Raw genomic sequence first — 24,301 nt, 5'->3', positions numbered from 1 at the left:
GGTTTTTTTCAGCACTTTAAATATGTCATACTACTCTTCTGGCCTGTAAGGTTTCCACTGAAAAATCTGCTGCCAGACATACTGGAGCTGCCTTATATGTTACTTATTTCTTTTGTCTTGGTGCTTTTAGGATCTTTTCTTTATCCTTGACCTTTGGGAGTTTGATTATTAAATGACTTGAGGTAGTCTTATTTGGGTTAAATTTGCTTGGTGTTGTATAACATTCTTGTACTTGAATATTGACATCTTTCTCTAGGTTTGGAAAGTTCTTTGTTATTATCTCTTTGAATAAACTACCCTATTCTCTCTACCACCTCTTTAAGGCCAATAATTTAGATTTTTCCTTTTGAGGCTATTTTCTAGACCATGTAAGCGTGCTTCATTTTTTTTTTTATTCTTTTTTCTTTTGACTTCCCTGACTCTGTATTTTCAAATAGCCTGTCTTCAAGCTCACTAATTCTTTCTTCTGCTTGATCAGTTTTGCTGTTGAGAGATTCTGATGCACTTTAGTTTATCAATTGCATTGACTAGCTCCAGAATTTCTGCCTGATAATTATTTCTGCTTTTTAATTATTTCAGTCTCTTCGTTAAATTTATCTGATAGGATTCTGAATTTCTTCTTTGTTTTATCTCGGATTTCACTGAGCTTCCTCAAAACAGCTATTTTGAATTCTCTGTCAGAAAGGTTACCTATCTCTGTCACTCTGAAATTTGTCACTGCTGCCTTATTTAGTTTGTTTGGTGAGGTCATGTTTTCCTGGATGTTACTAATGCTTGTGAATGTTTCTCAATGGCTAGGCATTAAATAATCATTTATTTTTTTCTAATCCTTACAGTCTAGGCTTGTTTATACCCTTCCTTCGTGAGAAAGCTTTCCAAGTATTCAAAGGGAGTTGAGTGTTGTAATCTAAGTCTTCGGTCACTGTCTGGCAACTTTTTATCATTAGTTGTCATCAATATGTGTTGATATAATTTGTAGTTTTCTCTGTTTTTATTCTGCCTGAGGATCATTGAGATTCATGGATCTCCGGATTGGTACTTTTCATCAAATGTAAAAAATTAGGAGCAGCAATGCCTCCCTAGTCTCACAGATGCTACTACCGCTCCCACCCCTTCACTCCTCAGTTGTGCAATGGGCACCTGCAACAATGAGAATGACTGCCTCTTTAATGTTATCCTTATTGGAGATTCTGGTGTTGGAAAGAAAAATCTCCTGTCTTGATTTACTCAAAATAAGTTTAATCTGGAAAGCAAGAGCACCATTGGAGTAGTTTGCAACAAGGAGCATCCAGATTGATAGGAAAACAATAAAGGCACAGATGTGGGACAGAGCAGGGCAAGAGTAATACGAAGCCATAACATAAGCTTATTATCATGGAGATGTAGGTGCCTTACTGGTTTAAGACATTGCTAAACATCTCACATATGAAAATACAGAATGATTGCTGAAAGAACTGAGCGATCACACTGATAGTAACATTGTCGTCATGTTATCATGGACAAATAAGAGTGATTTACATCATCTCAGGGAAGTTCCTAGAGTTGAAGCAAGAGCTTTGGCAGAAAAAAATGGTTTGTCATTCATTGAGACATCTGCTCTAGACTCTACAAATGTAGAAGCTACTTTTCAGACAATTCTAACAGAGATACCTCACATTGTTTCTCAGAAGCACATGTCAGACAGAGCCGAAAATGACATGTCCCCAAGCAATAATGTGGTTCCTGTTCATGTTCCACCAATCACTGAAAACAAACCAAAGGTGCAGTGCTGTCAGAACATCTAAGGCATTTCTCTTCTCCCCTGGAAGGCAATGTATAGCCCATTTGTCAAGTCCGATATTCAAATACTGAGGAGAACAAAAACCACCCAGTAACAGGCCCTGGAGACAAATATTCCTTATGTGAGGAATTTAGAAGGGAGCAAAGACCACCTGTTGACCACAAAACAGGCAAAACTCCTTATCTGAAGAATTTAGAAGTAATTAAACTTCCCTAGTATCCAAAATTGGCATCTGGTTCCAGGCCTCTTTTCAACTTAAAGTTTGTAAAGATGTATAGACGTTCTATACATCTCCAGAATGCCATGTCAAAACTCATTGTGCAATCCTTGCTGACATTAAGGCACCAAAATTACTAGAAATGTAATCATTTATTATGACCTGTGTTGCTAGTATGGTCCCAATTACCCTCAAGCTCCTGCCTTAAAGTTCATAACTACTCCTAAGGAAAAATCCACCACGGTGCACTCCGTCCTCTCACTGAGGTGCCCTGCTGCACTCTCCAGCAACGTTCTTTCTTTCTAATAGTACTTTCCTTTTTCAAACCTATACTGTTGTCAGTAAATTCTTACCAGCCTGTGAGTCAACCACTTCTAGATGCTGGGACTCTGAAACCTCGCCTGGCAAATATTTTCGTAATTCTTGTGTCATTTTTGCATCTTATTACTTCATACTTATGAATTTTTCCATATCTTCAGTGTTTTGATTTTAGTTTTATAAAATTATCCACTTATCCCAAATGATTGCAACCTTTTTCATGCTATGGCTTCACTAGACTTAGTTTCATAAGTGAAATGTTTGGATTCCTCAATTATTGTTTACTTTTCATTCTGGAAGCCCATCACTGTAGGACATAATAGAACTTGGTCACTAGAAGCTCAGACCTATTGGTCTTGATCAGATCAAACCAAGACCTTAGAAATAAGCTATCATTTTGTCACAGAGCAGCTTATAGGTTATATACTCTTCTCTCAGTGCAGTGTATATTTCCACAAGTGTAAGGTGGCCCTATAAACATAGCAGGATTTCGAGAGCTGAAAAATGTTCCATTATTCTGAAAGTCAATTTCTAAAATGCCTTAATAGGTTTATGTAGTTTAGTAAATTTTGTTTTTTAATTTTTGTAAGCATCAGAGTTGATTAGAGAGGGAGACATTTTTTTTCTGGAGAAGAATTATCTAAACAAACACAAAAGATTTGTTATGGTTTCGTTAGTAGTATGTTTATGGGGCCATACGTTAAATAATGTTTCCCATCAGGCTGGGAACTGGTGAGACTGGTAGAATCCCATCTGAGGTGCCTCTGTTGCAATGATCAGGCAGTCCAAACCATTTAAGCAATCTCATTTTCCAGCGGTAGATAATGTGGCGTTTTATTACTCAGGCAATAACTGGTTTAATACTGTTAGTATCAAATTTTGAAGTGTTAATTTCATCTTAAAACCTTCCAGTAAGTGAAATGAAAACCTAGTTTTATGACCATATCTACCAGCAGGCATGGATAATTATTTTGACAATGCTGATATTTGAGTTTTGCAGTATGTTATGGAATATAGTTCAGTTAAATCTTTGGTTTCAGTGTGTCTAAAAAATACAATGAGGAATTTCTGCTCAAATGGTACCACTTAAAGGCATGCATTCTTTTAGTATGTGAAATGAAATAGCACCTTGAGTTTAAATAGAATGCACTTAGGCAACGCAGAGACTGGATATAATTTTCTTCCACTACATTATTAAAATCAATGAGACAATTAGTTTCTCATTCAGAAATGTGCATACTAATATTTAGTTTCGCTTTCTTGTGGATAATATTAAGCACTTACTCAGCAGTTTTCTGGAAGTTGTGTCAGCTGTAATGATACTACTATTTAGGATAGTGGGATATCCCCAAAAATATATATATGTGGGCTTGCTTAGATTACTATGTTCATAATTCATCTTTTGTCTTTTGCTTTGCTCATGATGTGTGGGGAACATGGAAGGCATTGCTGTAGTCAGTCACCTGGCTTTTCTTCTATAGCCATTTTATTATTTTAGCGTATGGGTTATGAAGATACTATTATCTATTGGTGAATTGCTAGTTTATATTTTTGCATGCTTTGTAACTTGATTTTTTAGTTATTAATTTGGAACATATTCACATTCTAATAAACAGTTATGGGGGGATTTAAAAAAAAGAAAATTAGTAGTCATTTCCTGAAGCATTTTCTTTGCTGCCTCCTTCCATCCTGCTAATCTCCCTTCTAATTTTACAATCATACAAAAGTCAGACTGCTAATTTTGTTTCAAAGATCACTGAGACACTGTTCATTTTTTAAATCCTCTTTTCTCTCCATGCTTCAGTTTAGATAGTTTCTATTTCCTGGGTTCATTTCAGATATTATATTCTTTAACTCTAGAACTTCCATTTGGATCTCTTTTTTTGGTTTGTTTCCATTTCTTTCTTTATTGTGTTCATGTTTTCCTTTAGATCATTGAATATATTTATAACAACAATTTTAAAGTCCTTGCCTGCTAATTCTAGCTTCTCTTTCATTTTTGGGTCTCTAGATTCACTAATTTTTCTCCTTGTTAAAGGTCATATTTTCCTACTTCTTTTCATGACTAGTGAAGTTTTTTTTAAATTGGTTGCTAGATAGAATTTAGATTTTATTCTCTTCCTTTAATAAGTGTTGAGCTTTATCCTGGCCTGTAGTTAATTTATTTGTGGATCAGTTTGACCCTATTAAAGCTTGAATTTAACCTCTTCTAGGATAGGTCTACAGTGGCTTTTACCTTAAAGATAAATATTTTTATTTATAAGACCTGGAATTGGGGCCAGGCATAGTGGCTCATGCCTGTAATCCCAGCACTTTGGGAGGCCAAGGTGGGTGGATCACCTTAGGTCAGGAGTTTGAGACCAGCCTGACTAACATGGTGAAACCCCGACTCTACAAAAAATACAAAAATTAGCTGGACGTAGTGATGGGTGCCTGTAATCCCAGCTACTCAGGAGGCTGAGGCAGGAGAATCACTTGAACCCGGGAGGTGGAGGTTGCAGTGAGCCGAGATCCCGCCATTGCACTCCAGCCTGGGCAACAGAGCAAGACTACGTCAAAAAAAAAAAAAAAAAAAACCTGGAATTTCTCTTTGTGATGATTTTGTGATAAGTCATCCAAAACATTGTGAGCTCCTCAGTTCATAGCTGCCTGGAAGTTGTTCTTTTCTCAGTAGGTTATTTATTTATTTATTTATTTATTGCCTAGACTAGGGAATTTTGCTTACCCTATACTGAGTACAGCTTAGTATGTAGAGACAAAGACTCAAGAGGATCTTCATACATATTTTCACTGTAAAGCACTCCAGAAATATGTATGAAGATACCCTCGAGTCTTTGTTTACTTATTCCTCTCCCTCTCCTTTCTTTCTTTTTCTCTCTTTTTTTTTTTTTCTTTTTGAGGCAGGGTCTCACTCTGTTGCCCAGGCTGGAGTGCAGTGGCATGATCTCGGCTCACTGCAATCTGCCTCCCATCCTGGGTTCAAGTGATTCTCCGACCTCAGCCTCCCAAGTAGCTGAGACTACAGGTGCACACCACCATGCCCTGCTAATTTTTTGTATTTTGTGGGGAGAGATGGGGTTTCACCATGTTGGCCAGGCTGTTCTTGAACTCCTGGCCTCAAGTGATCCACTTACCTTGGCCTCCCAAAGTACTAGGATTACAGGCATGAGCCACTGCGCCTGGCCTCACTCTCCTTTTTTATCAATAGATTAGTGTCATTTCAACTACTTGCTTAATGCTGTACTCCTACTTTATGCGTAGAGCTTATTCTTTTATGTTACAACTTTCTCTTGTAGGATTATGTTTCATTATTTTTGTAAAGTAAATTTTTACACTAGTGTAACAATCGTACAGAAAAGTGCACAAATCCTGTGTATGGCTCAATAAGTGTTCCTAAAGTGAACATGCCCATGTAAACAGCACCCAGATCAAGAAATAGAACTTATGACCAGTTCCCCAAAAGTCCCTCTTGTGACCCTTCCCATTAGTGCACTCCCCTCCAAAGGTAACTGCTAACCAGACTTACAAAACTAGGTTTAAATTTGCTTGTTTTTAAGCTTTATATGATGGGAATTGTACAGTATGCATTCTTTTTTGTGCAGCTTCTTTCACTGGTTGTGAGATTCATCCATATTACTGTGTGTAGCTTTAGTTGATTCATTCTTTTATCTATATGATATTAGAGTGTATGAATATATCATGCATCTTTATCAATGTTGACCATTATAAGGGACATTGCCATGTTAAAACTATAGTGTCTCTTGGCCATTTAACGAATTTCCATTGCAAAACTTTGGAAAGACTGTTGGACCTGAGTTCCAAAAACTGTTATATCACACTCTGTATATACTGAACTCTAAAAGTCAAATTTATGTTAATTCACAAATACTTATCAGCTGTATACTATGTGCCAAGTACAATGCTAGACACTAGGGCTGGGGGCCCTTGAGGATTTAATAGTCTAGTGAGAAGGTGTAGACATATAAGAAGATAATCATAATATACTGTAGAAAAATGTTAGAGAAAACCATAACTGTGGCTTCATTAAAAGTACTTTAAATGATGTAATTTTAAAAATATTCAGTTTCACAAAAGGCATCAGCCTGTATTAGGAGACTAATCTTCTGGAATTCCCAGAGATGATTTTAAAGATCATTTAGACAGATTTAGAAAGATTACAGAGAGTAACTCTTTTCAAACAGTCTCAGTGTTCAGTCAGTTGGGAAGATCCCATTATGCGTCAAAGAAATGCCAGTGTTATTTCCCACAGGCTTTCCTTCCTCTGTGTTCCCCTTAAATACCCTCAGCCCCTTTCATTTCTTAATTATGTCTTTTCTCAACAAGCTCATCTGTTCTCTTGGCTCTAACACTTGTATCTGTACGTGACCCCTACTCCAGTCTTCTCTCTGAGCCCAAATGTAATTTCCCTGACATTTAACCATCTATCAGGTAGCTTCACTGGCACATCGGTTCAACAAGACCATAACAGAACTGACTGCTGTCTACACAGTCCTCCCCTTCCTCTCTTTTCTATCCCAGCGGGGCCACTACTAGTCACTCAAGCTGGGGGCCGTTTTAAACTCTATATCTTCCTTCACCCTCCACATCCAATCAGTCATAAGGCTTGTTAATTCTACCTTAAAATGATATCTTCAATCTTTCCACTCTTTTAATTTCACAGCCACTATTCTGATTTAGGCTTCTGCCATCTCTGGATTATTGCCACTGCCTCCTCATGGATCTTTCTGACTTTAATCTAGTTTTTCATACTGATCTGGCTTCCAAACCATGATTTAGAATGCAAATCTGATCATATTGTTTTCTCGCTTAGATATCTTCAATGACTCTCCATTACCCATAGTAGTAATTACCATAAGGTGTGCCCTAATTTGCTGCAGTGGATTAAGATATGCCAAGGGTGGCCGTGGCTGGACAGGTGTGTTGCAGCCCAGTGTGCCAGATGTGTTTTCATTTTCCATGTGTAGTATGAATGAAATGGTTAGAAAGGACTGGCTACAAGATTTGGTCCAAACTCCAGACTCCTGCCAACTTCTCTAGTCCATCTCTAGCACTAGTCCATCTTCATCGCCTCACACCCTATTGTCTGATGACTGGCATTTCCTGTGACATGCCGGGCTGTTTCATGTCTGTATCATTGCACAGAGGGCAAGCTCTTTCATCAATCTGGGGAGAACTTCTCCCTTTCTCTACTTGGCAAACTTCTACACACCTTTTTAAAATTTAATTCAAGCTTTTCCCTCTTGAGTACACTTGTCTGAGTTTCCAGGCCATTCCAGCCTTTGTACTTTCATTGTAACTCATAATCTACCTGTATTATGGCACCATCATGCTTAAGCACATCTTTTGGTTAACATATTTATCTCTCTTGCCAGTTTCAACTTCTTGAGGCTTTTCATCTTTGTTTTCCCCGTGCCTTTCCCAAAGGAGGATCGAAAAAGGGTTAGGTGAACCAAGTGCAATATAATAACTTAAATCAGTCAAGATGGGCTAGTTTATGCTGCTGTGACAAGTAACACAGTAAAACTTTAATTCTGAGTCATGCTATGATCAGTCAGGCTGATGGATGCTCCATATAAACTCATACTTCTGTGGTCACCCTGGAGAATTATGAGTGCTTGTGTGTGTGTATGTGTGTTTATATGTGAGTGTGCACACATATATTCATTTTTTAAGTCTGTGGTATAATATATATAAAATTTACCAATTTAACCAAGGTGTACAATTCAGTGTCATTAAGTATATTCACAGTGTTATGCAACCATTACCACTATCTAGTTCCAGAGATATTTCATCACCTCAAATGGAAATCTTCCACTCACTAAACAGTCACTCTCCATTCTCCCCTCCCCTAGCTCAGCAACCACTAACCTCCTTTTTTGTTTTCTTTTTATTTTATTTTATTTTATTTTACTTTAAGTTCTGGTGTACATGTGCAGAACATGCAGGTTTGTTACATAGGTATACATGTGCCACGGTGGTTTGCTACACCCATCAACCCATCATCTACATTAGGTATTTCTCCTAATGCTGTCCCTCCCCTAGCTTCCCACCCACCAAAAGGTCTCGATGTGTGATGTTCCCCTCCCTGTGTCCATGTGTTTTCATTGTTCAACTCCCACTTATGAGTGAGAACATGCAGTGTTTGGTTTTCTGTTCTTGTGTTAGTTTGCTGAAATGATGGTTTCCAGCTTCATCCATGTCCCTGCAAAGGACATGAAGTCATCCTTTTTTACAGCTGAATAGTATTCCATGGTGTATATATGCCACATTTTCTTTATCCAGTCTATTTTTGATGGGCATTTGGGTTGGTTCCAAGTCTTTGCTATTGTGAATAGTGCCGCAATAAACATACATGTGCATGTGTCTTTACAGTAGAATGATTTATAATCCTTTGGGTATATACCAAATAATGAGATTGCTCAGTCAAATGATATTTCTGGTTCTAGATCCTCGAGGAATTGCCATACTGTCTTCCACAATAGCAACCACTAATCTATTGCCTCTGTGGATTTGCCTATTCTGGACATCTCATATAAATGGAATCATACAATATGTGGCCTTCTGTTTCTAGCGTTTTTTACTTAGCATAACATACTCAAGTTTCATCTGGTTGTAGCACATATTAGTACTTTATTCCTATTTATGGCTGAATAAGATCTTATTGTATGTATATAGCTCATTTTGTTTATCCATTCATCAGTTGATCGACATTACTTTGTTTCCATCTTTGGCTATTGTGAGCTGAGCTACTATGAATATTTGTGTATAAATTTTTGTTTTAATACTTCTTTTCCGTTGTTTCAGGTGTATACCTAGGAGTGGAATTGTTGAGTTATATGGTAAGTCTGTATGTATTTAACTTATTGAGTAACTGCCAAACTCTTTTAATTAATATAAAAAATTTTTCTATTTCCTCCAGCAATATATGAAGGTTCTAATTTCTCCACATTCTCAATGCTTATTTTCCATTTAAAAAGTTATTATTGTTATTATTATTGCCTATGCGTGCTCTTAATGCAGTCACATCATTCTTGCTCATATCTTATTGGCTGAAGCAAGTCACATGATCACACCTAGCTTCAAGGGAGGTGGGGAGCACAGTCCAACATGTGCCAAAAAGAGGAGCACAGGGCATTTGGGAGCAGCCCCAATGACTATCACACAGCTAATACTAAGGGAGATGAAAGGTTACATCAAAATAGACTCATTATCTCTCTGCAAGTTCATATGCACAAATCAGGCCACTCTCTCTTACTTAAATATTATGAAGTTTCCAGCAGGAAAATGAACAGAGAATGGCTAAGAGTGGAACTCATGTTAGCTTAAAGAAAATGGAGAGGAAAATAAGGCCAGGAGGAAAGAAGAATAGAAACAAATGAAAATCTTGTAAAGTAGGATACCTTATTTTAATTATAAATACATTTTTAGAAAACATACAAAGGCTGGTTGCCTTGGAAAAAAAAATAATAGATTTCTTCTTTTTAGTACAAAATATAGTGTAGCCAAATACCACCCAAACTAGTAATTAAGGTTCTCCTTTCTTTTTTTTTTCAAGCACTGGGATGTCTGGGGATAAGCTTTCATACTAGAATTAATTAATCTCTCAATACCTTCACAAGTAACTGCTGTAGTACATTTTGTTAAATGAATTAACTAAGCAATCATATTCTGTTGAAGCTACAAAATCAATTTTAAAAATAAGGAAATAGAAATGTTCATGAAAGGATTTTCCTTAAAAGGAGCACTTGATGTAAACAAGCATCTCTTGTCACCCAGCAACCGCTCTTCTGGAGTTCTCTTTGATGGGGTAATTTCAGCTGGCAGTTGGTGCAACCTTGAAATGATCCTGTTTATTTTTCCTCCACCCCGATGTGTAGAGGTCACTGCTGATAATAATGTGATTGCTATTCATTATTATCTGGATATGATAACATGGCAGAACTACCTCAAAATGCTCTTTTTGAAAATCTTGACATTGACTCTGCAGATACAGTTGGGTCACACTAGACATACATTTTGAAGTCAAAGATATTTACATTTTAGAAATAAAAATGACCCATATGGTGACATTTTGGGCTGTATGATTTACCAAAAACAGAAGAAAAATGACCTACATGGGTGGTGGATGGAGAACAAGCATTGTTATGCTTTTTCCATTTTGTAGCTGTTTAATTGATAAATAAACATTCATTATTCAAACTGCCTGGGTTTGAATCTTGGCTCTGCCTCTGCCAGTTGTGTGTTCTTTGACATACTCATCTCTCTGTGCTGAACTTGAATCATCTACAAAAATAGGGCTAGTAATAGTATTTACCACACTACCATGTGAGGATAAAATGAGCTTATGTATGTAAAATGCTTAGAACAATGCCTGGCAGACAGTAAGTTCATGTAACCGATGACTCTGTTTCAGGATTGTGTTCCCTCTTGACAAATCACTTCCTTTCCTACCCCTCTGACCTTCCCTGACTGAGTTAGCCACCCTCTGCAATGTGCCTCTCTGACATCCTTTCTTCCCCTGGCTAAACAACACTTAAACAGAATTGTGTCTTTAATTAACTGTGTCGTCCAAGAGCTAGAAGCTCTGAGTGGACAGAGACTTGGTCAGTCTTCATCATTAAATCCTCGTGTGTTCGATGACCTACCTGTGTGTTCCCTAAGCAAGGTAGAGTAAGGCTGCAGAAGTGGCCAACCTAATTTGCTGGGGAACACAGAGAGGGCAGCAGTTTGCTGAGATTTACTAAGACTTTGCAGGAACTCTGAGAAGAAAACTGCTGAGTCACAGGCATGCATTTTGAACAGAGAATAATCTTAACTTGAGATCTTGCAACATTGCTTGGGCACGTAGCTGTTACTGGCTGCCCCACCTGAAAACAAAGGCGTACAAATACTAATTATCTTAGCTTTAAACTCTTTCATTGGAAGTAATGGGACTCACTTGAACAATAATATAATATATAGTTTCAAGTAGCTACAAGGAAGATATTGAATGTTCCCACATTCACACAAAGAAATGATAGATGTTTGAGATGTGGATGTGCTAATTACCATGACCTGATTGCTATACATCATATGTATAAAAAATCACAATGTACCCCCAAAATTTTTACAAATATTATATGCCATTAAAGAACATTTTTTAAAAGGTTAAAAAAGAAGAAAACACTGGGTTTCTAGACAAAAATGTTAAGATTTTATGTAGTAATCTATGATTCTGGTTTCCAAACACAATGGACTTGGGAATATGAATATATTCATATTGTAAGGAAAGGGGGTGGGTGGACAGGGATGTAAGTAAGGACATACAGGGTGTGTCCCAGAAGCCAAGGGCAGGAATACAGGGTCTGCCTGTGAGGAAATGTCTGGAGCTGAGCCACCCTCTCAGTCTCATTTCTTTCTGGGGCCAGATGGTTCCTTGATGCTAGGGCTCCCTGACCATCTGTTTCTTTTTTCACTCTCTTCAGGCTGCCTCTCTTTACTTATCTATTGAGTGGAAGAAAAACCCCCAGCTCCTGGAGTTATGTGCACCTCACTTCCAGCTGCACGCTGAGAATAACTAGCCATTGCTTAGCCACTAAACTTGGCTTCTAGGGAGACTCTGATTGGTTAAAATAGAGCCAGATGTCTCTTTCCATCTTATTCATAATTGCCAAGGTTGTCTATTACAAACATGATTGCCAGGTGAGCAATTCACTCTGAACAGGCTTACTGAAGAATAGGCAGAGACTCCAGTATCTAAACAATGTAATTTAAAATGGTCCCCAATGTTATGCAAGGTTGAGTCAGGCAAATAACAGCATGGAGACAGAGTTTGTCTTAGCCAACCAGAAGCCACTGAGTTTCAATAGATTGTAGGAATTGTCCCTGTGATGGCATTAAAAACATACAAACCAACCAACCCTCTTGGATGGGATGTTATTCAGATGTACTACATAATTCTCTGAAAACAGGTATTCCTCCCTTTGTCTGGAATTCTCTTCCTCTCCTTATACATTAGACTGATCCCTAATTATTACACATCTTTCAGATCTTAGTTTGATGCACAAACTCAGGCATGCAAAATACAAAAATATAGTTTTCTACCAATGAACTTAATTTCTCTGATGAGCCCCCTTTCTGATTTCAGTGGTAGCCATTTAATCTTAGTCAATCAGGGATTCCCACTTTCCCAGGGATTCCCACTTTCCTAGTGTTGCACCAGAGTTTAGTATCTAGCACTTGTAATGGTGGTGGAGGTGGGTAGTAGGGGGGCAGCTGGAATTCCTGACTGGTGTTTACTGGCATCTCCTAGCAAGTCCTCATTCCCACCTGGTCTTTAGTTGTTAATACACATAATCCCAGCTGAGTCATTCTGTTATCAAACTGGACTTGGGTCCACCTGCCTGGTATAGCAAAGCCAAGCACTGACATAAGGATTGCAGCAAAAGAAAGTGAAGCATTTATTGCAGGGTGCCAAGCAAGGAGAATTGGGAAGACCCAAACTCCCTTATGGCTTACAGGTAAAGGTTTTTAAAGGCAGGGAGGCCGAGGTTACAGGAGTCATTAATCAATATATGGTGGTTATACATTGGTTTGACCTAAAGAGGTGGGGTATCTTGAAGCATGGGGCTTACGGGTCATAGGTAGAGTCGAAGATTCTCTGATATCTAGCTAGTTAAGTAAGGTGAGCTTTGTTTAAACATTTGGAATCAGCAGACAAGAATGTTATCTCTGGCTTATGGATGTGACTTCCTCCAGGCCCCTTAGGAAGAACTTCAGAACAAAGAACGGCCATCTACATGCCAGTGGGTCCGTTTGTCAGGTTTCTGAAAAACAACTCAGGGACATATGTTAAGATGTTATTTTTTGGCCGGGCGCTGTGGCTCACGCCTGTAACCCCAGCCCTTTGGGAGGCCAAGGCGAGCAGATCACGAGGTCAGGAGATGGAGACCATCCTGGCTAATACAGTGAAACCCCGTCTCTACTAAAAATACAATAAAAAATTAGCCGGGTGTGGTAAAGGGCGCCTGTAGTCCCAGCTACTAGGGTGGCTGAGGAAGGAGAATGGCGTGAACCCGGGAGGTGGAGCTTGCAGTGAGCTGAGATCGCACCACTGCACTCCAGCCTGGGTGACAGAGCAAGACTCCGTCTCAAAAAAAAAAAAAAGATGTTATTTTTTATTTCTATAGGGAACAAAACATCTCATGACTGTAACTTCCTTGGCTATTTATTTATTACCTTCTTGCTTATCAAGTTGCTTATTTACTTCTTAAGGCTAGCTAGATGCCTGGAATTTCTCTTGAAGGAACTCAAGATTTTTTTTTATTTCCAGGCTCAGGCTGGGGTGCAGCTGCAGGCCTCTAAGAGGAGCCCCTGTTCCATCTCAATCCCTCCTCCTGAACACTGCACTCTGATGGGTCTGAGGCTCTCTTGACTCACCTGGGCACCTTCTTAGGAGCCTGGGTTCTTGGTGCTCCACATCATACCAGGCCCACAGGAACTCTATGAGGTGTTTGCTGTCCTGCACGATGTCTGGACTGTATTTGTTCCGGGTGATTATCTACTGTCCCTGTACTTAGCTGGGTATAGGGAACCCCCAGTGAAGATGTCTCAGGCCCAGGCAACCATAGCTATTTATAGTCTGCAGTCTAGCTGATAGTCCCTTCCCTGAGTTCAGAATCCCAAATAGAGTTTCTACTGTTTGCCCTTCTTGGGCTGTCCTGGAGAGAGGCAGCTTAAATCCCCCTTGCATTTAGAGCCCCAAACCTATCTAGGATTTCTATTCTTCCCCTCTCCTATGATTAGGCAGCCCAGGAGAGAAGCAGGGTGAAGTTTACTCTTAGAACCAAGTAGAGCCAATCTACTCGCTAGCTCAGGCCAGAGAAACTTTATCTAGTCTGGGGGTAGCAGGTAGAGGAGGGAGGTGGGATAGGATAAGGAAGTATGAAAGGGATGGGCAAGGAATAAACAAAGAAATAAATGCAAGAATGCAAAAATAAGCTTTGCATAGCTTTCTATGGCTTTGTCTGTACATGCCAAAAGTCTGGAAGGTTCATTTAATGAATCTTTTACCCACTTGAGAAAGCAGTGGTCGCTGGGAGTCAGCAAGAATTCACTAGCTAAATTAATTTCATTCCTTTTTTGATGAATTATGAAGCTGGAAGATCAAGGCAATGCTGGAGACAATTAAGACAATTACTGGATTTCAATGGAGCAAGTAGGGAAGCAGTGGTCACTGGGAGTCAGTCAGAATCCTTAGCATTATTAGTTGTTTTTGATGCATTATTTCATTTAATCCCAAAACAACCCAATGACTGGAAGAAAATTAAATGTATCCTGAATGTCAACTACAGCTTTTGTACAGCTAAAGAAACTGAATCACAGGCAGATATTATAATTTCTCTAAGATTACATGGCTGGTGTTTCCCTTAAAACCCTCTCAGCAGCAAATGACACTGGAATCCTATTCAAACTGAGTATTTTAACTATCTATTGCTATGGAATATACCACTCCATAACTTAGCATTTTGTTTATTTGCAATTTGGGCAGGGTTCAGTGGGGAAAGCTTGTCAACTATGACTGGAAGACTCATTTCCAGGAGGGCTCACTCACATGGCTGGTGGGGTTGTGCTGGGAGTCTCAGTTCTTGCTGTCAGCTGGGGTCCTTGGTCCTTCTCATGGCCTTTCTACACAGTTAGCTTATTCTCATAGCATGATAGTCTCAGGGTAGTTGCACTTCTGCAGTGGTTTGTTTCCAAGTGTGCCATAGCTTCAATCTTAAGGCTGATGCCCAGAACTTACACGCCGTCATCTTCATCACAATTTATTGTTTAAAGAGAGGCAAGGGGTCAGCCCAGATTCAAGGACAGAAGGCTACACAAGGTATGAATATCAGGAGGCCTGGTTCATTGGGGGTCACTAAAGCGGTAATCTAACCACATTGGACTAAGGATTTTATTGGTTCACATTACCAGCAGGTCCAAGAAGTATAGCTGGTGCAGGCATGTCAATGACAAGGCACTCAAGTGAGATCAGCAAGAATATGCTTCTCTTTGCCTTCCACTCCTGCTTCCTGTGGAGACACCATTCTCAAGACAGGCTTCTTGCTAATGGTGGCAAGGTGGCTGTCGTATTTCTGATGTTCAAGGAGCCATGTGGGATTATGTGTCCACCTATGCACCCATGCTGTGACCTGGAGGATAGAATATGCTAACTAGATAGTCTGGGCCATATCTTCATCTATGGTATGCTCTGTTAATTATCTACCTACCCAACAGTGTTTCCTGGCTCTCTTCTCCTTTGATTGAAAGCCTGAAACCAAATTTTCAGTTTCTCAGTTTCTCTCCCAGCTCTGTGTGACTGAGTCTGGCCAATGAGGTGAAAGGAGATATGATTTTTCTGGACTTTCAGGGAAGATTTTTCTTCCCTAGTTAAAAAAAAAAAAAGAAAAACTAGTCTCCTTATACATATACCCCTTCTCCCACCAGCAACTTCGTGCTTTGATACTAATGTGTGAGAATGAAAAGACTGTAGTATGACAATGAGTAGAAGGCCATGAGAATCTCAGATATGCAGACCTAGAGTCTGGTGTCGTTCAACCACTGGTCAAATGCAGAAATCTCCTACACCCAAACAATAAGTATCTTGACAGTTTAAGGCACTTATGAGTGAGTTTTCCCTTGCATCATAAGTAAACACCATTCCTGGGGCTGGGAAGGTGGATCCAAACTTGCTTAACTGTACAGACTGTGAGTGTAGGAGGGGTGGTTCCCCAAAGGAAAATAGGACAGTTACTAGAGGAAGGGGGGAATGAGTAGGTGCTGTGCAGGTGGAAAGTGTCCCTTTCACTTGGAAAGTCCTGGAGAGAGGAATTGGTGTCAGGTTAGTCTGCTCTCAGAGCCTCATGAAATCAGCATTGTTATACTCAGTTTGCACATTAAGAAACGGAAGCTGAAGGAAATTAAGAGAATTGTTCATTTTCACTCATTTGCTGCAGATCTGAGAATACTACCCAATTCCTTGCATTTTTATGTCATTGCTGCTTCCATGAAGCAGCACAAAGCAATAGGGATAACTAATTACCTTGACAGAGAATTAAACTCCCGAAGGATTTTGATAAGATGGAAGGAACAATAGGCTAAATCTTGGTGGAACATGAGAGAAAAAGATTGAGAAATATTACTTGATTATAAAATCAACATGAATCATTGGGGTTACATGGCAGCCAAAATAGTCAATGTGAGCTTGAATTGCATTAATTAAGGATGACATTTAATTGTTATACCCTGTTTACTATATTAATTACCTATAGCCACATAACAAATTATGCTCAAAACTTAGCAGCTTGAACCAAATATTTATCATCTCACAGTTTCTGTGGGTCAGGAATTTGAGAGTGGCTTATTGTGGGTGGCAGGGGGTGGGGGAGGGTTCTGGTTCAAGATCTCTCATGAGGCTGCAGCAAAACTTTGAGTCAGGGATTCTGTCATTTGAGGGCTTGACTGGGGCTGGAGGATCCACTTCCAAGCTCACTCATGTGACTGTCTGCAGGGAGTTTCAGTTTCTCACTGTCTGTTGGCTGGAGGCTCAGTTCCTCACCAAATAGGTCCTTTCCATAGGGCTTTTTGAGCTTCGTCATGACAAGGAAGCTGGCTTCCCTCAGAGCCAAGAGAGAGCAAGCAGGAAACAGCAGTGCCTTTTATGACCCAGTCTCTGAAGTTACATTCCGTCACTTATGCTTTTTTTCTATTTGTTAGAAGCAAGTCAGAAGTCTAGTCCCTACTTGAGGGAAGGACTCCATCTTTTAAAGGCATGGTCAAAGAATTTGTGGACATAGTTAAACTACCCAGTGTTCCTACTGACAAGACCACACATGAAGCATTTTATTTGATTCTGGCAATTAAATTTGAGAGAAACATATAACCCTGTAGTCTTCCTTTGTAACACCTATTACTTCTTTGTGGGTGTAGTATTCATATAATTATCTACCTCATCTACAGGGCTATATGCTCCATTAGGCAAAAATGTAACCTATTTTTATCACCATCTCATTCCCAATATCTAGTTTACTAATTGGTACGAAGAAAGTTCACAAGAAATAATTGTTGAATGTTGAAAGATTTCACTGGATAGGTCCAAAGGGAGACCTTGCCACGTGAGAAATAGCTGGAGTAGATTGAGATTTAGCCTGAAAAGAAAAGACTCACTCAGGAACATGAAAGCTATCTTCAAACATTTGATGAGTTGTCACCTGCAAAATGGAAGGGATTGATTATGGACACATCCGAGGGTGGGAGCTTCTATTGACTGGTGGAAGCTACAAGGTGGCAGAGTTTACCTGACTATGAGGAACAACTGTGTAGCAACTAGGAATATTTTACAATGGAATAGAATGCTTAAGGAGGAAGTAAGTAGTTTAAATGCCTGCTGGAAGATCCTTGTTGGGAATACTGCAAAAAAAAAAAAAAAAAAAAAAAACAAACAAACAACAACAAAAAAAACACATGATTAATACATTAGATAGGATGTGGGTTAGTTGACTTTTATGGAACTCTGAAATTATGTGTTTCTGTAATCTCAGGTTTATGCTATTTACCTAAATTTAAAATGTCAAAACAGATAAACAAAACACTATCAGCCTGTCCCCTGTGGTGGTCATTGGATGGTTTATTTATCCAGCATGTGTTCCCATTCCTTTTTGAAAATGTATCCCTTTGTTTTGAGGGACTGCTCTACCTGCCAACCCTGTAATTTTAGTAGGAGCTGCTAATCAGAGTACCCTGCCCATTCTACTCCAACTACAGTAGATGTGAGACATTGACTGATCATTCGGAATACTCCTTGGGACTTTTCTTATCTATGTATTTATTTAAAATATATATTTTCAAAAATGAGAGATGGGTCTCACTATGTTGCCCAGGCTGGTCTTGAACTCCTGGGCTCAAGTTATCCTCCCGCCTCGGCCTCCCAAAGTGCTGGGAGTACAGGCATGAGCCACTGCACCTGGCCAGGGACTTTTCTAAGTGGAACTAAGCAAGCAAGTTCTGTCACCTCTGGTGTCAGAGTGGAGAGGATGTGAGCCTGGGAGATGTTGGCAGTTGTAGTTCCAGCTTTATGAATGAAGCAAGGACTGGGAGCCTTATTTTGTTGCCAGGGAGGACTCCAGGGCTGCATAGCCAGATTTTTCAAGTGAAACTGGAAATCAAATTTTTAAAATCTGCCAATGAATCACATTGATTTTTATTTTATGAGACACAGTCTTTGTTGCTCAGGCTGGAGTGCAGTGATGTGATCATAGGTCTCTGTAGCTTTGACCTCTCGGGCTCAGGTGATCCTCCCACCTCAGCCTCCCAAGTAGTTGGGACCACACACATGAACCACCATGCCTGGCTAATTTATTTTTATTTATTGTAGTGATGGGACCTCACCCTGTTGCCCAGGCTGGTCTCAAACTCCTGGGCTCAAGCAATCCTCCCACCTCGGCCTCCCAAAGTACTGGCTTTGCAGGCGGGAGCCACCATGCCCGGCCCTGAATCACATTTAAAAATACATTGTGCAGGCTAAACAAGACAACTCTGAGCTGAATCTGTCCTGCAGGCTTCCCATTTGTGACCTTTGCCATAGAGAACACTGCCTACCTTCTCCACTTCTACATGGACCATTCCTGCTTTCTGGGCCATTGCCTCAGTGAAAAGGCTAGATTTCATCAATATTATTATGCACGAACCTGGTTTTAACTGCCAGTAATTCATGTCTGGACATACTGGCTACATTTGCTTCAGCAATGTGGGTTTTCTATTAACACATTTAGTATTCCTCAGTCCAAGTTTCCTTTTTATGGGATCAAAGAATTAATGAGTCTGAAGGGAGTTTACAGGGGTAGAGGCGGGAATGCCTTCTCTTTCAGCCCCCCTCTCTTCTTTGGCATGACACATGGTCATTTAGGCTCGTCACCAGGACTGCTACAGGCAGGCAGATCACTGCCTGCCAGCAATGGGTCCACATATGAATGAGCAGGTCCACCTAGATACACAGGACGCCGTGTAACACTTGCAACTCACACAGAGGAATCCTGAACTTGTTCTTCTGAACAGCGCAAAATAAGGCTATTTTCAGTCAAAATCATAGAGACGGAAAGTAGAATAGGTAGTTGCCAGGCACTGGAGCAGGGGAGCAGGAAATGGGAACTTAGTGCTTAATGGGTACAGAGGTCCAGGTGAGGAAGATAAAAAACTTCTGGAGATGGAAGGTAGCGATGATCGCACAACAATGTGAACATACTTAACGCCAAAGAACTGTAATTTTAGAATGGTTAAGGTGGTAAATTTTATGTTATGTATATTTTACCACAAAAAACAAATGGCTTTTATGAATGAGCAGAACAGTCTGCTAGCCATGTGATGCTATTTTGGGGTTCAGTAACAATTATTTTATCTAAGACACGCTCTATTAAAATGCTAATACTCCTAGAATAAAACAAAATAAAATAAAATGAATCTACTTTCTCTTTCATGTGCCATGATAGTCTGCAAGTGATTGACAGGCAATCAGATACTAGATCTGGGAAAGTGTAATAGGTTATGGTGGCACCATGTTCCAGGTGCAAGCCAGGAAAGCAGGAAAAGGAGAAGTATGGACTAGAAAGGAAGAAAAGAGGAAAAAGGATATGAAATAGTTAAGAATGGGAGATGCTAGGGGAATTTTGCCCAGATAGAGGAAGAAAGAGAGGCTTATAACAGTTTCACTGGGGCAGTTTTCTGAGAAGCAAATGATGCAAGATAAAGGGACAAGACTGGAGTTCTAGTTAGAAAGACCTGACCAAGAACCAGGTTGCAGATAAAGCAGGACAGTCTTGGGGAGATACAAGCTGCAACTGTGTAAATCAGACTTTATAGACTAAACTAGTGAAGGAAGCCATGTAACCATAATCCACTATCCTGTATGTCTTATGGATCCAAGATTTCATCATTCTAAAGCAAAGTTGCTGTGCATATGCTGATAAAGCATACCATTATGAGAACCTGTGATACCAGAAAAATGTATGAGGCTAGATTGTGGGTTGAAATCTCAATGAAATAATACCTCCTAAAGAGAATACACATACAAGCATATTTATAGAGCACCATGTAATTGTAAGGTGTTATTATCAGTTAGAGTTCTGGCAGATAACAGATGATGTATTAATCTATCATGTCTGGGTTAAGAGAATCTGCAAGGCATGGTGACACCTCCAGGCATCATCAATAGTAGAGAGGCATTACTACCCCAGGGCTGAAGGGATAAGGGGGAGGATGACATTAATGGATACAGTAGGAGAAGGACTGCTTGATATGCCTTCAGTAGAGGAGCAGAACTTCTGCTAAACCAGAGCCTCCTATCCTCCATAACCACTGACTGAACCAAAAGGTAAACCAGAGGACATGTAGGCCTGTGTACTGATGTTCTTAGAGAACAGGCTTCCGGGACTCACATCAGGATAAAGAATGGGAAGAAGGGATAAGGAGGGGCAAATGGAGACTATCCAGCACAGAATTAAGATGGTATGGCCGGGCGTGGTGGCTCATGCCTGTAATCCCAGCTCTTTGGGATGCCAAGGTGGGAGGATCACTTGAGCCCAGGAGTTCAGGACAAGCCTGAGCAACATAGCGAGACCCCATCTCTACAAATAATTTTAAAAATTAGCCAGCTGTGGTGGCACACGCCTGTGGTCCCAGCTGCTTGGAAGGCTGAGGCAGGGGGATCACCTGAGACCAGAAGGTTGAGGCTGCAGTGAGCTGTGATTGTGCCACCACACTCCAGCCTAGGTGACGGAGTGAGACCTTGTCTCAAAGAAAAATGACGTGGTGTTTAGAAGGTGTGTTAGTCCATTTTGCATTGCTATAAAGAAGTACCTAGGGCTGGGTAATTTACAGGGAAAATAAGTTTATTTAGCTCATGGTTCTGCAGGCTGTACATGAAGCATGGTGCCAGCATCTGCTTCTGGTAAATCCTCAGGAACCTTACAATTATGTTCCAGGAAGGGGAGCCAGTGTGTCACATGGCAAGAGAAGGAGCAAGAGAGACAGGGGGAGATGCCAGGCTCTTTCAAATAACCAGATCTCATGTAAACTCATTATCATGGGGAGGGCACCAAGCCATTCATGAAGGATCCAATTTCATGACCTAAACACCTTCCACTAGGCCCCACCTCCAACACTGGGGATCACAATTCGATATGAGATTTGGAGGGGACAAACATTCAAACTACACCATTCCTCCCGTGGACTCCCAAATCTCATGTCCTTCTCACGTTGCAAAATAAAATTATTCCTTCCCAATAGTACCCCAAAGTTTTAACTCATTCCAGCATTAACTTAAAAGTCCAAATCTCAAGTCCAAAATCTCATCTGAGACTCAAGGCAAGTTCCTTCCACCTGTGAGCCTATAAAATCAAACCAAGTTATTTTCTTACAGATACAATAATGGTACAGGTGTTGGGTGGACATTCCCATTCCAAAATGGAGAAATCACCCAAAGAAAGGGACAATAGGCCCCACGCAAGTCTGAAACTCAGCAGGGCAGATATTAAACCTCAGAGCTCCAAAATAATCTCCCTTTACCCCATGTCCTGCATCCTGAGCACAATGGTACAAGGGGTGGGTTTCCAAGGCCTTGGATAGCCCCATCCCCGTGGCCTCTCTGGGTGCATCCCATGTGGTTGCTGTCATGGATTGGAGTCTGGTGCCTGTGGCTTTTCCACACTATGGTTGTAAGCCACTAGTGGTTCTACAATTTGGGGATCTGAATGATGGCAGGTCCTTCCCCACAGTTCCACTAGGCAGTGCCCTGGTGGGAACTCAGTGTTGGGGCTCCAACTGCACATTTCTCCCATGACATTGCCCTAGTAGAGGCTGTCTGCAGAGACTTCTCCCTGGGCACCCAGACTTTCTGATACACCCTCTGAAATCTAGGTGGAAGTCACGAAGCCTCCCTCATGCTTGTATTCTGTGCACCTGCAGAATTAACACCATGTGGAAGCTGCCAAGGTTTAGAGCTTATGCTCTCCAAAGTGGCAGCCTATTCGTTGTTTTTTTGTTGTTGTTTATTATTTTATTTTATTTTATTTTATTTTTTTGGTAGAGACAGTGTTTCACCATATTGCCCAGGCTGGTCTTGAACTCCTGGACTCAAGTGATCCACCTGCTTTGGATCACTTGCAAAGTACTGAGATTACAGGTGTGAGCCACTGTGCCCAGCCTCAAAGCAGCAGCCTGATCTGTAACTGAATGACAGCTGGAGCTGAAGCAGTAGGGTTGGGGAAAGCAACCTTCTGAGATGGTGCAGGGTAATTGTGCCCAGGGCCTGGCCCCTGAAACCATTCTTTCCTCCTAGGCCTCTCAGCCTGTGATAGGAGGGGCTGTCCCAAAGACTTCTGAAATGTATTCAAGGCCTTTTCCCCATTGTCTTGGCTATTAGCTCTTGGCTCCTGTTTAGCCATGCTAATCTCTCCAGCAAGTGGTTGCTCCACAGTCCTCTCGTATTTCTCTCCTGAAAATGCTTTTTCCTTCTTTACCACATGGCCAGGTTGTGTCTTTTCCAAATTTTTGTGCTCTGCTCCTTTTTAAATTGTAAATTTCCAGTACCTGATCATAGGTTGTTAGAAGCAGCCAGGTCACCTCTTGAATGCCTTGCTGCTTAGAAATTTCTTCTGCCAGCTGGGCACGGTGGCTCATGCCTGTAATCCCAGCACTTTGGGAGGCCGAGGTGGGAGGTCAGGAGATCGAGACCATCCTGGCTAACACGGTGAAACCCCGTCTCTACTAAAAATACAAAAAAATTAGCTGGGCATGGTGGTGGGCACCTGTAGTCCCAGCTACTCGGAAGGCTGAGGCAGGAGAATGGCGTGAACCCGGGAGGCAGAGCTTGCAGTGAGCTGAGATGGCGCCACTGCACTCCAGCCCGGGCGACAGAGCAAGACTCTGTCTCAAGAATAAATAAATAATAATAATAATAATAAAGAAATTTCTTCTGCCATATTCCCTGGGATATCAGCCTTAAGTTAAAACTTCTACAGATCTCTACAGCCTGGACATAATGTAGCCAAGTTCTTTGCTAAGGCATAACATGGGTGACCTTTACTCCTGTCCTCAATAACTCCCTCATTTCCATCTGAGCCTGGCCTTCACTGTCCATATTTCTATCACCATTTTGGTCACAACCATTCAACCAGTCTCTGAGAAGTCCCAAACTTTCCCTCATCTCACTGTCTTCTTCTGAGCCCTCTAAACTCTCCTAACTTCTGCCCTTTACCCAGTCCCAAAGCCTGCTTCCACATTTTCAAATATCTTTATAGCAACACACTACTTCTCAGTACCAATTTTCTGTGTTAGTCCATTTTGCATTGCTAGAAAGAAGTACCTGAGGCTGGATAATTTATAAAGAAAAGAAGTTTATTTGGCTCGCGGTTCTTCAGGCTGTACATGAAGCATGGTGCTGGCATCTGCTTCCAATGAGTTCTCAGGAAGCTTACCATCATGGCAGAAGGGAAGGAGAGCCAGCATGTTACATGGGAAGAGAGGGAGCAAGAGAGAGAGGGGGTAGGTGCCAGGCTCTTTTAAACAATCAGATCTCTTGTGAACTTGTTACCATGGGGAGGGCACCAAGCCATTCATGAGGGATCCGCCCCCATGTCCCAAACACCTCCCTCTAGGCCCCACCTCCATCAGGCATCACATTTCAACATGAGATTTGGAAGAAGGCATAAATATCCAAACTATGAGGAGGCCAGAAGCCAGGCTACCTGGGCTTGAATGCTGCACCATCTCTTGGTAGCTATCTGACCTAAGCAAATGATTTATCTTCTCTTTAGTGTGGCAGGTGCCAATCTCTGGCTGACCCAATGGTCATTCCCATTCCCTTCCCCCTTACTGCCTTCTACTTTAGAGTCTGAAAAGGTTAAATACCCACTTTCCCATGCCCCTTTGCACTCAGGAGTGGCCAAGTGACA

General features: G+C 40.8%; 1 long non-coding RNA gene and 1 pseudogene across 2 annotated transcripts in view; both read left to right on the top strand.

Annotated features, from left to right (window-relative positions):
- The window catches only part of LOC112135242 (uncharacterized), a 112,164-nt gene that overhangs the window by 11,613 nt on the left and 76,250 nt on the right, over positions 1 to 24,301 (top strand). For both annotated transcript variants that reach the window (XR_002916535.3, XR_008510564.2), the window contains exon 2: positions 9,141 to 9,175. This is a non-coding gene — a long non-coding RNA (uncharacterized LOC112135242). The remainder of the gene's footprint in view (positions 1 to 9,140; positions 9,176 to 24,301) is intronic.
- On the top strand, positions 466 to 4,301 carry LOC129048322 (ras-related protein Rab-11A-like; annotated as a pseudogene).

Source organism: Pongo abelii, chromosome 8 (genome assembly GCF_028885655.2).
Source record: "Pongo abelii isolate AG06213 chromosome 8, NHGRI_mPonAbe1-v2.0_pri, whole genome shotgun sequence".
Lineage (NCBI taxonomy): Eukaryota > Metazoa > Chordata > Mammalia > Primates > Hominidae > Pongo > Pongo abelii.
This window is presented reverse-complemented; position numbering and strand designations above follow the sequence as displayed.